Source organism: Rattus norvegicus, chromosome 5 (assembly GCF_036323735.1).
Source record: "Rattus norvegicus strain BN/NHsdMcwi chromosome 5, GRCr8, whole genome shotgun sequence".
In the NCBI taxonomy this organism is placed as follows: Eukaryota; Metazoa; Chordata; class Mammalia; order Rodentia; family Muridae; genus Rattus; species Rattus norvegicus.
This window is the reverse complement of record NC_086023.1, coordinates 98,140,683-98,155,425: the sequence shown is the minus strand read 5'-3', so window position 1 is coordinate 98,155,425 and position 14,743 is coordinate 98,140,683. Positions and strand designations below refer to the sequence as shown.

General features: G+C 35.5%; 1 long non-coding RNA gene across 1 annotated transcript in view; it reads left to right on the top strand.

The window, feature by feature from the left end:
• LOC102555669 (uncharacterized) overlaps positions 1-14,743 on the top strand; it is a 117,730-nt gene that overhangs the window by 88,111 nt on the left and 14,876 nt on the right. The window contains exon 5 of the long non-coding RNA XR_010051850.1: positions 12,031-12,234. This is a non-coding gene — a long non-coding RNA (uncharacterized LOC102555669). The remainder of the gene's footprint in view (positions 1-12,030; positions 12,235-14,743) is intronic.

The following is a 14,743-nucleotide window of genomic DNA, read 5'->3' as shown; positions in this document are numbered from 1 at the left end:
AGACAATTAGACCTTTTCTTTTTTTGTAACCAGCCTCCATTATTTATTGTCATACAGGTGCACTCTGGTTAGAGAAAGCTTCAAGGACATCTTCACACCTTTCAGTGTTCAGGTGTGTGAACCTTAATCTCAGTTTCTCTATTCTTTAAAAAAATAAAGGTATCAATACTTATGTCTATTTGCTTCCCAAATTCCAGTAAAGCCTTTGAAACAAATGAGCTGGTAAGTGCACTTAAAACACAGAGAGGAACGATGTGAGCATGAGTGATACGTTACCCTCTTAGGTCTCATCCCAGGATAGAAATTTGCCAAGCTTTATCAAATTTTCAACAAATAAATTCACAAACCACAACAGGAACTGGAATTCTTACCATCAATAATAGTTCCTCTTTGAGAATGTCATCTGTGGTATTGCACAATTCCCTAATCTCATGTACAATTCCTCAAAGATTTATGTGGTTTGCTTTTACTCCCAGTGACAGTTCCTGTAAAAAAGAAAGAAGGAACATATTACCACACCAAATATTAAACATTTTTATTTAGAAGATGTGCAATTTTCAATACACACCGCCCACACACAGACATATATATGCATATAGGTATACAGTGAATGTATATGTATCTATGTATATATAACACTGTCACTGGTAGTAATTAGTATATACTATTAATTATCTTAGAATAACTTAGAATATATATGTATTCTAAATACGTATACAAATGCACATAGATATATATGTGTATATACGTGAATGTATATGTATATGTGTATATAACTTATTATTACTAGTAATTAGCTTCAAATAATTTATTAGTAATATTAACATCTATATATATGCACATACACAAATATTTGTGTTTCCCCACAAGGGGTAGGGTACAAAACAATCTTCAATATAATGTAATTTTGCTGTATAAAAGTTATGAATACAGAAACTAAAGGATATAAGAAGAAAAATCATTTTAAGAGGCTGGTATGTAACTCCTTTTCCTCCCCCCACACTAATCCTTATCCCTCCTCTCTTGTCAATCATTTCGTTCTGTTCTGTTTGTGATATGGGAGCTACATTTGTGAGCATCAGAGTAGGAGTTTTGAACAAAAAAAAAACATCATATATGGATTTACTTTAGTCACAAATTTCAATTTCTAACAGAAATCCAAAAAATTAGCTAGGACTTGAATTAAAAATTTTAAAATTCTTTTTCCAAAAATAAAACTGCTTAAACCATCTAAAAGTGACCCCAAATTTCATAAAATACACCATTCTGTCAAAAGTCATAATTTAGTAAATATTACTTATTTTATTATTTTATCTACTTTTGTAACTTTTTTGTCCAATCAGCAGTTCACACAAATTATTTCATAATTGTACTGTCCTGGCCTAATTGGGTTTCTTAGTTCATTCATCTGCTTTTTTGACTTCCTTGGAACTCATTAACATGCATTAAGTAGAACGCTAAGAGTCCATTCTCTGACAAATATGCTATCCCCTTATTTGTGTATGAAGGTAAGAATTGTTAGGCTGGAAAGATGGCTTAGTGGTTAAGAGCCCTGAGTGCTCTTCCAGAGGTCCTGAGTTCAAATCCCAGTAACCACATGGTGGCTCACCACCATCTATAATGAGACCTGATGCCCTTTTCGGTGTGTCTGAACACAGCTGCAGTGTACTTATTTGTAATAAATAAATAAAAATAAATAAATAAATAAATAAATAAATAAATAAATAAAATCTTTTTTTTTGAAGTTTCATCATGCAATTTTTATTGTAGTATTGTAATATTTATTTTTTTTTCTTTTTTTCTTTTTTTTTATTAACTTGAGTATTTCTTATATACATTTCAAGTGTTATTCCCTTTCCCGGTTTCCGGGCAAACATCCCCCTCCCCCCTCCCCTTCCTTATGGGTGTTCCCCTCCCAACCCTCCCCCCATTGCCGCCCTCCCCCCATAGTCTAGTTCACTGGGGGTTCAGTCTTAGCAGGACCCAGGGCTTCCCCTTCCACTGGTGCTCTTACTAGGATATTCATTGCTACCTATGGGGTCATAGTCCAGGGTCAGTCCATGTATAGTCTTTAGGTAGTGGCTTAGTCCCTGGAAGCTCTGGTTGCTTGACATTTTTGTACTTTTGGGGTCTCGAGCCCCTTCAAGCTCTTCCAGTTCTTTCTCTGATTCCTTCAACGGGGGACCTATTCTCAGTTCAGTGGTTTGCTGCTGGCATTCGCCTCCGTATTTGCTGTATTCTGGCTGTGTCTCTCAGGAGCGATCTACATCCGGCTCCTGTCGGTCTGCACTTCTTTGCTTCATCCATCTTGTCTAATTGGGTGGCTGTATATGTATGGGCCACATGTGGGGCAGGCTCAGAATGGGTGTTCCTTCAGTCTCTGTTTTAATCAATAAAATCTTTTTAAAAAGGTATAGAATTGTCAGCTTGTAGAGACGTCATAGTGTAATGAATGATGGGCCATGTGTCTCTGCATTGCTTTGTTGTATTTTGTGTATCTGCTGGGATGTGTATGGTGTGCATTTTAGCTTCTTAACTTGTATTATTTACTATTACATGGGACTTTCTAGTGAATTTCTTTGCCGGGACTGATGTGCAGGTACAAAGATGACAATAGTAACAAATCTGGTTGGCCATCACTGCAAGTCATGGCAGAAGACATTTGGGAGTGTAATTTGTTCTGCCCTTTAGGGTTGAGAGTCTGATAATCAGTGGGTAGAGAAATGATAGATTATAGCTTTTCTTTGGGAAGAGGATACAATATTGAAAGGGTATGGAAAAGAAAATATCTGTGTAATGAGTGTAAAATTAGAGAAAATGTATATATTAATAAATAGGTAAATAATACACTGGAAAAAGATCTTTTCTAGTAAGGCAAATATTACAACACAACCAGTGGAAAAAATAAATAATAAAAGTGAAAATGATAATAAACAAATAGATAAGTAGATAAAATGAGCATAAAACATAAACATAAAAGAAGTGTTATCATACCTTACTCAGTGTCTCTTTACTCTTGAGAAAGTATGATTTCTTTTTATGGCTTCATAGATCCATTGTGTTTTCTTTGGTCTCTGTGTGTCTATCTGTTGTGTATAACACATATAAAAGATTAGAGTAAGTTCTTCCACTATTAGTAATTTAAGCAAATCAAATAAATATGTCTGTCCAGTAGTGAGAAAAATTATGACTACAGATATTTTCTGTCAGAGTTCCCAGGTTTGCAAAATTTTTTACCACCCTATCCCTGGAACTTTCTCAGCCATTCCTTCTAAGCAGAGCTTTCTAGTGTAGGCCTCCATAGGAGTCAGGAAAGACATTCCACATAAGTTTATATAGTTTGTTATAATATAATACTCCAGGAATTTTTGCTGCAGACTTCCAGGAATCCAGCATTGTACCTCATGGTACTAACCCTGGTAGTGTTGGAGTGGGAGGCATTAACATTCTCTTACTTTCTTGTTCATTTCCACACTTTTGGTGCTATGCCTCTCCACAGGGTTTCTTCATGTCTGCTCTTCTTCCTCCTTTACATTTTTTACCAAGGGCTGAGGACCAGGGGCTTCTCCTTCTATTGATGCCATACAATGTCATCCTCTGCTACCTATGTGGCTAGAGCCATGGTTCCCTCCGCATATACACTTTGGTTGGTAGTATAGTCCCTGGGAGCTCTGGTGTCATCTGTTTGGTTGATATTGTTGTTCTTCCTATAGGGTTGCAAACCCCTTCAGCTCCTTCAGTCTTACTCTAACTCCTCCATTGGGGTCCATGTGGTCAGTCTAATGATTAGTTGCAAGCATCCTCATCTGTATCTGTAAGGCTCTTGCAGAGACTCTCAGGAGACATCCCTAATAGGCTCCTATCAGCAAGCACTTCTTAGCATTGGCCATAGGGACTGGATTTGGTGGCTGCATATGGGATGAATCCCCAGTGGGGGCAGTTCTGGATGGCTTTTCCTTCAATCTCTCCTCCAATCTTTATCACTGTATTTTCTTCAGACAGAAACAGTTCTGGGTTAAAATTTTGAAAAGGGTGGGTGGCCACACTCCTCAACCTGGGGCACTGCATGACCTCTACATATACTATCTACAGGTTTTTCCTCCCCATTCTTTGGCATCAAAGATTCAGTCAATCTAATTTTTGGGAGGCTAATGGTTCCTGCCATATGGGACATTCTGGTGGCTACCCCGAGTTTCCCATCCCTCCTTGCTATACAACACTGTTCAAATTTCTGACCTCCTGTATTTGATACATGTCCCCTCTCATACTCAAATCTGTCCCCCTTTTTCCCACCCCCTCCTCTATTCCTCCTAATTCAATCCCACCCTCTACCTCATATGAGTATTTTGGTCTCACTTTTAAGAAGGTCTTCCTTGTTCTTGAGCTTCCTATAGTCCATGAATTGTGAATTGTATCTTGAATATTCTGAGATTTTGGGCTATATCCATTGATCAGTGAGTGCATGTTCTTTTGTAACTGGGTAACATCCCTCAGGACAATATTTTATAATTCCATCCATTTACTTAAGAATTTCATGAAGTCATTGTTATTAATAGCTGAGTAATACTCTATTGTAAATGTAACATATTTTCTGTATCCATTTCTTTGTTGAAAGACATCTGGGTTCTTTCCAGCTCCTGGCTGTAATAAATAAGGCTGTTTGTCAGAACATAGTAACACAATCCCATGCTAACAGGATCTAGATCCTCTACATAAGATTAACGAGCTCTCAACTTCAGACTCATACCTTTTCTGATGCAGTATCTGATTACTGGCCTCGACTCTCATCAACCTTCCCTGGTTACTAAAATACACCTCCAGTTAGAACTTCATTATTTCTGTTTATTTCCCTAGAGTCTCAAGAAAGCAGAAACTAGACCTGAGACTACTTGAACCCATGTCCCTAAAAAGAAAAAGAACATATTGCTGCTTGGTGTGCCTGGGGTCTGCGAATTGTGTCTTTAAAACAAAATGACCATGTTTATTTTTCCTGGGTTTTGTGTTTGTTTCTTTTGCTTTGTTTTGTTTATTGACTTTTTATCTTGACTGTTGCACATTTGATCTCACAATTTCACAGATGTAGCTTATAACACATATTGTGATACACCAAATTGAAAATCAGAGTTTTCTTTTATCAAAGTAGGTACTTACACATATAATATAAAAGCCTGGGTTTGGAGCTAAAATATAGAGCAGATTTTACAAATCAAAACTGGAGTCATTGATTCATATTTGCATATAAAATAGGTGGCTTCTATTCTAGCATTACAGTAGCCCATGGATTTTCAAATAGTGGAGGGTATGGGGGAGAAAAATGTTTGAAGAGGACATAATGAGAAGACCAAACTTAAGGATAATAGGAATAGAAAAGCATGAGGATACCCAACTTAAAGGGCCAGTAAATATCTTCAACATGATTATAAAAGCAAACCTCCCTAATCTAAAGAAAAAGATGGCCATGAACACAAAAGAAGCCTACAGAATTATAAACAGATTGTATCAGGAATGAAATTCCTCCCATCACATAATAGTCAAAACACCAAATACATAAAACAAAGAAAGAATGCTAAAAGCAGTAAGAAAAATGGTCAAGTAACATACAAAGGCAGACCTATCAGAATTACACCAACAGAGACAGAATTCTCAACAGAGACAATGAAAGCTAGAAGAACCTGGACAGATGTCATACAGACCTTAAGAAAACACAAAAGTCAGCCCAGACTACTATATCCAGCAATATTCTCAGTTAACATAAATGGAAAACCAAGATATTCTATCACAAACCAAATTTACACAATATCTTTCCACGAATCCATCCCTCTAACACAAGGAAGGAAACTACATGCTAGAAAAAGCAAGAAAGTAATCTTCTTGCAACAAACCCAAAAGAAAAGAGACACACAAACATAATTCCACCTCTAAAAACAAAAATAACAGGAAACAACTATAGGTATTCTTTAATGTCTCTTGACATCAGTGGACTCAATCCCCCAATGAAAAAACATAGACTAATAGACTGGATACTTAAACAGGATCCAGCATTTTTCTGAATCCAGCAAATGCACCTCAGTGACAAATACAGAAACTACATACGGGTAAAACGCTGGGAAAAAGTTTTTCAAGCAAATGGTCCCAAGAAAGAAGCTGGAGTAGCCATTCTAATATCAAATAAGATTGACTTTCAACCAAAAGTTTTCAAAAAAGGTAAGGAAGAACACTTCATATTCATCAAAGGAAAAATCCACCAAAATGACCTATCGATTCTGAATATCTATGCTCCAAATACAAGGGCACCCACATGCATAAAAGAAACTGTACTAAAGCTCAAAACATATATTGCATCACATACAATAACAGTAGGAGACTTCAACACCCCACTCTCATCAATGGACAGATGATGGAAACAAAAATTAAACAGAAATACAGTGAAACTAACAGAAATTATGAACCAAATGGGTCAAATATATATATATCCTAATACAATAGAATATACATTTTTCTCAGCTCCTTATGGTGCCTTCTCCAAAACTGACCATATTTACAAAAAGGGCATCAAGAGAATCAAGTAGATTGAAATAATCCCTTGCATTCTATCAGATGACAATGGGCTAGCGCTGGTCTTCAATAACAACAAAAACAACAGAAAGCCCACATGCACATGGAAGCTGAACAATGCTCTAGTCAATGACAACTTGTTCATGGATCAAATAAAGAAAGAAATTAAAGACATTTTAGAATTTAATGAAAATAAAAGCACAAGATACCCAAACTTATGAAATACAATATAAGCAGTGCTAAAAGAAAAACTCATAGTTCTGAGTGCCTCCAAAAAGAAATTGGGGAGAGCATACATTAACAGCTTAACCCACCCAAAAGCTCTAGAACAAAAAAAAGCAAATTCAAGCAAAAGGAGTAAACAGCAGGAAATAATCTCAGAGCTGAGTCAACCAAGAAGAAACAAAAAAGAATCCATACAAAAATTAAACAAAACCAGGAGCTGGTTCTTTGAGAAAATCAACAGCATAGGTAAACTCTTAGGCAGACTTACAAAAGAGCACAGAAACTGTATCCTAATTATCAAAATCAGGAATGAGAAGGGAGAGATAGGGTCCTCAGGTAAGCCAATATCCAATTTTCTGAGAAACCTCCAGACTGATTCCCAGAGTGGTTTTACCAGCTTGCAATCCCACCAAAAATGGAGGAGTGTTCTTCTTTCTCCTCATCCTTGCCAGCATCTGCTGTCACATAAGATTTTTTTTTTTTATCTTAGCCATCCTGACTGGTGTGAGGTGGAATCTCAGGGTTGTTTTGACTTGCATTTCCCTGATGACTAAGGATGTTAAACCTTTCTTTAGGTACTTCTCATGCATTCAATATTCCTCAGCTGGGTATTCTTAGTTTAGCTCTGTACCCCAATTTTAATAGGGCAATTTGACTCTCTGGAGTCTAACTTCTTGACTCCTTTGTATATATTGGATATTAGGCCTCTATGGGAGGTATGATTGGTCATGATCTTTTCCCAATCTGTTGGTTGCTGTTTTTGTCCTAATGACACTGCCCTTTGCTTTATAGAAGCTTTGCAATTTTATGAGGTCCCATTTGTTGATTCTTGATCTCAGAGCATAAGCCATTGTATTCAGTTCAGGATAATTTTCCCAGTGCTCATGTGTTTGAGACTCTTCCTCATTTTTTTCTTTTATTAGTTTGAATGTATCCAGGTTTATGTGGAGATTTCTCATCCACTTGGACTAAAACAATGACTATATGAATGTCTTAGGCAAATGGATGGAACTAGAAAATATCATCTTGAGTGATGTATCCCATAACAAAAGAGCACACATGGTATGTACTCCCTGATAAGTGGATATTATCCCAAATGCTTGGAATACCTAAGAAATATTTACAGATCATACGAAGCTCAAGGAGAAGGAAGACAAAAATGTGCATATTTCATTCCATTTTAGAAGAGAGAGCAAGATACTCAGAAGAGGAAACACAAGGACAAATAGTGGGGCAAGCACTGTAAAAAAGGTCACCCAGAGACTGCCCACCTTGGGATGCATCCCACATGCATCCACCAAACCCAGTCACTATTGCTGATGCCAAAAAGTGCTTGCTCACAGGAACCAGATATGGGTGTCTCCTGAGAGGCCTTGCCACAGCCCTACTGATACAGATGAGGATGTTTGCAGCTGAACATTGGACCAAACAAGGGAACACGGAAAAGGGGTGCGAGAAAAGAGTGAAGGATGTAAAGGGGTTTGCAACTCTATAGTTAGAACAACAATATTAACCAACCAGACCCAACAGAGCTCCCAGGGAAAACCACCAACCAATGAGTCCACCTTGAGGGACCAATGACTCCAGCTGCATATGTAACAGAGGATGTCATTTTCCAGCATCCATAGGAGGAAAAGCCCTTGGTCCTGTGAAATTTCATTTCCCCAATGGTGAAGTGGGATCAGATGAGTGGGAGTGGGAACATCCTCATACAAACAGGAGGAGGTTGGATATGGTACGGGAGAAGGAGGAAAGTGGATAATATTTGAAAAACACACATGGTATGCACTCATTGATAAGTGGCTATTAGCCCAAATGCTTGAATTACCCTAGATGCCTAGAACAAATGAAACTCAAGACGGATGATCAAAATGTGAATGCTTCACTCCTTCTCTAAAAGGGGAACAAGAATACCCTTGGCAGGGAAGGGAGAGGCAAAGATTAAAACAGAGACTGAAGGAACACCCATTCAGAGCCTGCCCCACATGTGGCCCATACATATACAGCCACCCAATTAGACAAGATGGATGAAGCAAAGAAGTGCAGACCGACAGGAGCCGGATGTAGATCGCTCCTGAGAGACACAGCCAGAATACAGCAAATACAGAGGCGAATGCCAGCAGCAAACCACTGAACTAAGAATAGGACCCCCGTTGAAGGAATCAGAGAAAGAACTGGAAGAGCTTGAAGGGGCTCGAGACCCCATATGTACAACAATGCCAAGCAACCAGAGCTTCCAGGGACTAAGCCACTACCTAAAGACTATACATGGACTGACCCTGGACTCTGACCTCATAGGTAGCAATGGATATCCTAGTAAGATCACCAGTGGAAGGGCCCTTGGTCCTGCTAAGACTGAACCCCCAGTGAACTAGATTGTTGGGGGGAGGGTGGCAATGGGGGGAGGATGGGGAGGGGAACACCCATAAAGAAGGGGAGGGGGAGGGATTAGGGGGGATGTTTGCCCGGAAAGCGGGAAAGGGAATAACACTCGAAATGTAAATAAGAAATACCCAAGTTAATAAAAAAATATATTGGGGCTGGGGATTTAGCTCAGTGGTAGAGCGCTTACCTAGGAAGCGCAAGGCCCTGGGTTCGGTCCCCAGCTCCGAAAAAAAAAAAAAACCAAAAAAAAATATATTAAATTTCTCAACTATTTGAAATAAAAATGTAAATATATGAAATAACCAATAAAATTAAAATTTTAAAAAAGGGTTTTTTTCTAATTCTTTGTGATTTGCCACTTCTCACAATATGCTGTTCACAGTATATTATGTGACAACCTCTCAGGAAAACATAATTAAATAAGCTTTTATGTCTTAAAATCTGTACTTTCCATTTTATTTCTTCCCCATTTTTCTTTTCAAGGTAATATATGGAAAATTTTTACTTATCTAATTGTGTAATTTGCATACTCAAATAATTTCTAGTGATAAAACTTTCATTTGAACAACAACAACATAAGAAACTTAGGACTAAGTATATATGCTCAGGGGACCTATTGCTGACATGAGAAACAAGTTTAAATTTATTCCAAAGTATGCTGCTTCTAGATGAAAAAATACCAACCTTCAAAAAATTAACTGAATTTTATAAACCTCCACTCTAAAACATACAAAGGTTAGTTTGGATTTACCTTTTCTGAACCTCAGCAACAGGTAAGACATAAACATGGGATGGATGCCACCATTGGCATCCTTGTTCAGATAAAGAAAAGAGACTAGGGATCATAGGTTAAAGTATTCTTTACTTTGGAATGCTTCCAGAAACAAAAGATGCCAAATCATCCTTTATAAATATCATTTAAAAATCCAATAATTATTTTCAAATCCCCAGAGAGACAATTTAATTCATTAAATGTTTATTTTTAGTTCACATTGTCACCGATCTTGTGCATATTAGATGCTAAAACCTATTGGTGAATAATTTTCCATAAAAGTTTTAGTTGAACCATTAATGTGGAAATAAAATTTATACCTTAACTAAATCTATAGCTTTCTATTTGCACAAAATAAAATCTGTATATAATTACATTTGTTCCTTTACTTTTTATTTCCTTATCTTATAATTTCATAATATGAACTTTTACCTTGCATGTATGTTATATGTTCTTTCATGCCTAGTAGTCACAGATGTCAAAGGACACCTTAACATACTCTGGAACTGGATGTAAAGACAGTTGGGAACCATAATGTAGATTCTCAGAATGCAACCTCTGGCCTCTTGCAAAAACAACATGGTTTTCCAATAAATACTTATTTTACTAATTTAGGCAACGTCTAATGTGAATTTGCTTCTGCCCTTATGCAGTGTTCTGAATGGTTACAGATATTAAATCCATCAATCACAATTTTCTACAAATATTTCTCAACAACTGTAGAGTCTTCAATATTCATAAGTAGTTCAATATTTTAATTAATGCATTTTTCTAGGCATGTGAACTAAACTGTCTTCCCATACAGATTTACTTTCCTTTACTTTCCACCCACAAAATCCAGAGAGATTTCAGTGCCTCCATTCACCTGATTTGTTTCATTTGTCTTTTACATTTCCTACGAGATTTTCCAGAATTAATTAGAGAGCTCAGAGGGCACATGGGCATAAGGATGTATCAAGTAAGTTGTGGTTTGAAACTGTTGCAGTGAAATTTTATTTTCCCAAAATAATGTGAAAATCATTTCATGAAAAACAACCACAGGGTCAATAGAGTTACAAAAATAAATTAATCATTAAAAAAGTAAAAATGATACTATGTTTATTATTACATTATTACTTAAATTAAATATATAATTAAAATACCAGACAATAAATAAAAATAGAATAATTTCCATGAAAACTGAAGTAATGATTTATTTCATGATAACTTAATTGATGAAATCTTTATTAATTTAAAAATTTTTATAAGAGGGATGGATAAATATACCTTTTTTTCTTGACTGATGAACAGCACTAAATGATAAAAAGAAAAAACTTGAGAGGTGGAATTGAAAGTATTATGTCATGTCTGATATGACTTCTTGCTTTTATAGTATTTTTAATGGTTGCCAATACCCTCAAATAGAATTTTTTCCCCTAAAATTGTAAATGGATTCTACAAGAGCAAGGCTCCCCCTTGCTGTTGTCAAATATCAAATTTTGATAGGAAAAACTGATGTAGATAAAAAGTTATTTTAATATAAGAAACTGCTAGTCTTAGTATTGCTAAAATAAGATTTGAAATACAGTTGACTAGAGATTACCAGATAGACTAATGCTAAACTATGTATATGGTAGGTTTCCATCATTGCAGTAGCCAAACAAACTAAGTACCCTCTCAAAAAGTAGATAGTCAATACAAACTTACTTTCAAATAAATTGAACTATGAATTTATTCTTCATTTGTATGATTCTACTTTATTCTTTCTACTGTTTTTTCCAAGAGGCAACATATTGCTTGGAAAGTACAGAAAAGTCTTATATGTTAGGCAAGTGCTTCAGCAACCATAATTACTTGCCTACCTTACATTAAATCGTAAAAGAAATTTTTTTAAACAAAATAAGCATGTATTACTTTTATAAGCTTTGCAAGTTGCTATAATTGTAGCAGTAGAAAATAAACCATTTATTAATGACATTACATATGACTTCCTTTAGTGTTACTGTAATATTTAATTTTACTCTGTAGCAAAGATATGGAATATTGTCTGTTTATATAGTATATGTGTTTGTGACCCAATTTTTCCTTATATTCTGCCATATATTTACTTGTAGAAATGAAATCAGACAGAGTAATCTGCAAATTGACAACTGAGATCCTTTCGACAGACTTACACTGGGACCTGGACACCTTAAAGAACATGAGCTGGAGCAGAGAACATGGAGTTGGAGCAAGAGCTGAAGATGCAGTGTCAATCCCTTTAGTATTTGGTTGTCAGAGACTGCATTGACAATGTAGGCCCAAATCTACTTCCCAAGGTGAGATTATCAATGGAAACAAGCCCAAGGATATTACGGTTGACACTTTGGCATCTTGGCTTACCCACAAAACTAAAATTGATGTTTTCTAAGATAAGCCTTTGATCACACATAAAAATAAAGTGATCAATGAGTCTAGAAAAATAGGATAGTATAGCTGTTATCAACCTGTAGGCTATAATGTTTTGGGGGTCAAAGAATCCATTAACAGGGGTCACTTAAGACTACCGTACATATCATATATTTACACTATGACTCATAAGAGTAGCAAATAATTTTATGGTTGGTGCCACTACAGCATATGAAAAACTATAGTAAAGAGCTGCAGTATAAGAAAGATTGAGACATACTGGCCTGGTGGTTGCGAATACCACGTTCAGAGTACCAGGGTTTGGTTCCCAGTTCCTGTGTCAGACAGCTCACAATTGTCTGTTACACCAGAAGTCTGGGATCTAGTAATGTCTTCTAGCATATGTGGATCACTGCATTTGCGTTATTACCCAATTAAAACATGTACACATCATTACAATGAAAATTATATTTTAAATGATCACAGTAAGAATGCAAATATTTTCTCTCAATTAATAATGTTTACAGACATGTCAAAACTTACGTATCAGAATCAAAGATACTTTGAATTGTACCTGTGCATTTCTCAGCTTGCACCACTGTGTTGACTTTTTATAATGCACATCTGTAAGATACTTTACCTAAACAATTTGAGAATAAGTAGAAAAATACTGAAAAATGTAGATGTGGTTGAAGGAAGAATAAGAATGATGTAAACACAGTAGTCATATATGAAGTTCTCAAAAAAATAATATGCAAAACAACTAAAATAAAGACAATAGAACTTAATGTTTTTCTGAATAATATTTGCAAACAAAACTTGTAAAAATAATTGCTTTAAATGACAACTGTACTGAAAATTTAATAATAATTCCTAAAGGATTTAATTTGCAAGATACATCAATGTTTACTTTTAGCCAATCACAAATATATCAATGTGATGGATGACATAGCAACAGTATTTAATATAACTATAATCTTCTTATTAATTGCAGAAAAGGAATTTGAGAAAAATCCAATATCACTTCAAAATAAAATCCCACAGAGGCTAGAGATATAAGGGATATAACTCAACATCATTAAGACAATATATAGCTAAGCCAAAGCCAAAATTATCTGAAATTGGGAAAAAAAATTCTAGGTATTTCCACTAAATTCAGAAATAAGTCAAAGATGTCCATTCTTCCTACTACATAATACTTGAAGACTTATCTGGGGTAATAAGACAAGCACAGGTGATCACAGACATAAAAATAGGAAAGGAGGAATTCAAAGTATCCTTATTTGAAGTTGGTATGGTTCTATACATAAAATATCCTAAAAACTCCATCTGAAAACTCCTATAATTTGATAAACAAATTCAGCAAAGTAACCAGCAAAAAATTAATATTAAAAATTCAGTAGCCTCCATATATGCAAGAGTAACATAGTGAGCAAGGCATAAGGTAATCAATAAAACTCTCAACTATCTAAAAAATTAAATTGTCTTGAAACAAAATCAAAGTGGAAGATTTATACAGTAAAATATACAAAACACTAGAGAACTAAAAGAAGGGGAAAAAAGCAGAAGATGGAAAGTCTTTTGATGTTTGCAGACTGGTAAATTAAATATTGTGAAAATGGCTATCTTACCTAAAGCAACATGCAGTTTAAATGTAATTTTCATCAAAATTCCAATATAAGTATTCACAAAACTTGAAAAAGCAATCTAAATGCCTCATGGAAAACGATCCAGATATGGATTAACTAAAGCAGTCCTGGGACTAGACTCACCCTTGCGACTAGCCTGAGAAATGTAAGTCCTATAGTTGTTTTTCTCAATCTTTCCTGCATCCTTGTTCAGGCAGGCTCCAGACACATGCTACCAGTGGAAGAGAAATAACAAGCACACAAAGGCATGCATAGTAAACATGCGTTAAGCTCAGAAGATTTAAAATATTATAAGAAGGCAGTGAAATTACTTATAAAGTTATAGACATATTTAATATGTCCATTGTCATGCTGTACACCATAGTAAAGGACATCTGATAAATGTATTTTTGTACATTTACAGAACTGATAAAACAAAAAAATAAATTGATTCTTCATAAAATCACACCAATTACAAATTATTTTAACTACTGCTAGTCAGGAGCTGAAATGTATTACAATGGGAGTAGTAAAGAAAAATATCCCTAACCAAACTTATTCACATCAAATTTATAATTGTTTGTATCTTCATCACAACAATGATTCTTTCACAGGGAGCCAAGAAGCAGACTATGGCATATGAACAGTAAAATAAGCATCTGCAGAAGTATATGAAAGTCTGGCAGTGCTTACTTACTGTGAATTACAAACAAAACAGCTCTAATTTTTCTCATTTAAACTTTACTACTTAACATCAGTGACTTTTATTGAATATAGATTCTTTCCTCACGCAATATGCTGAAGACATGCT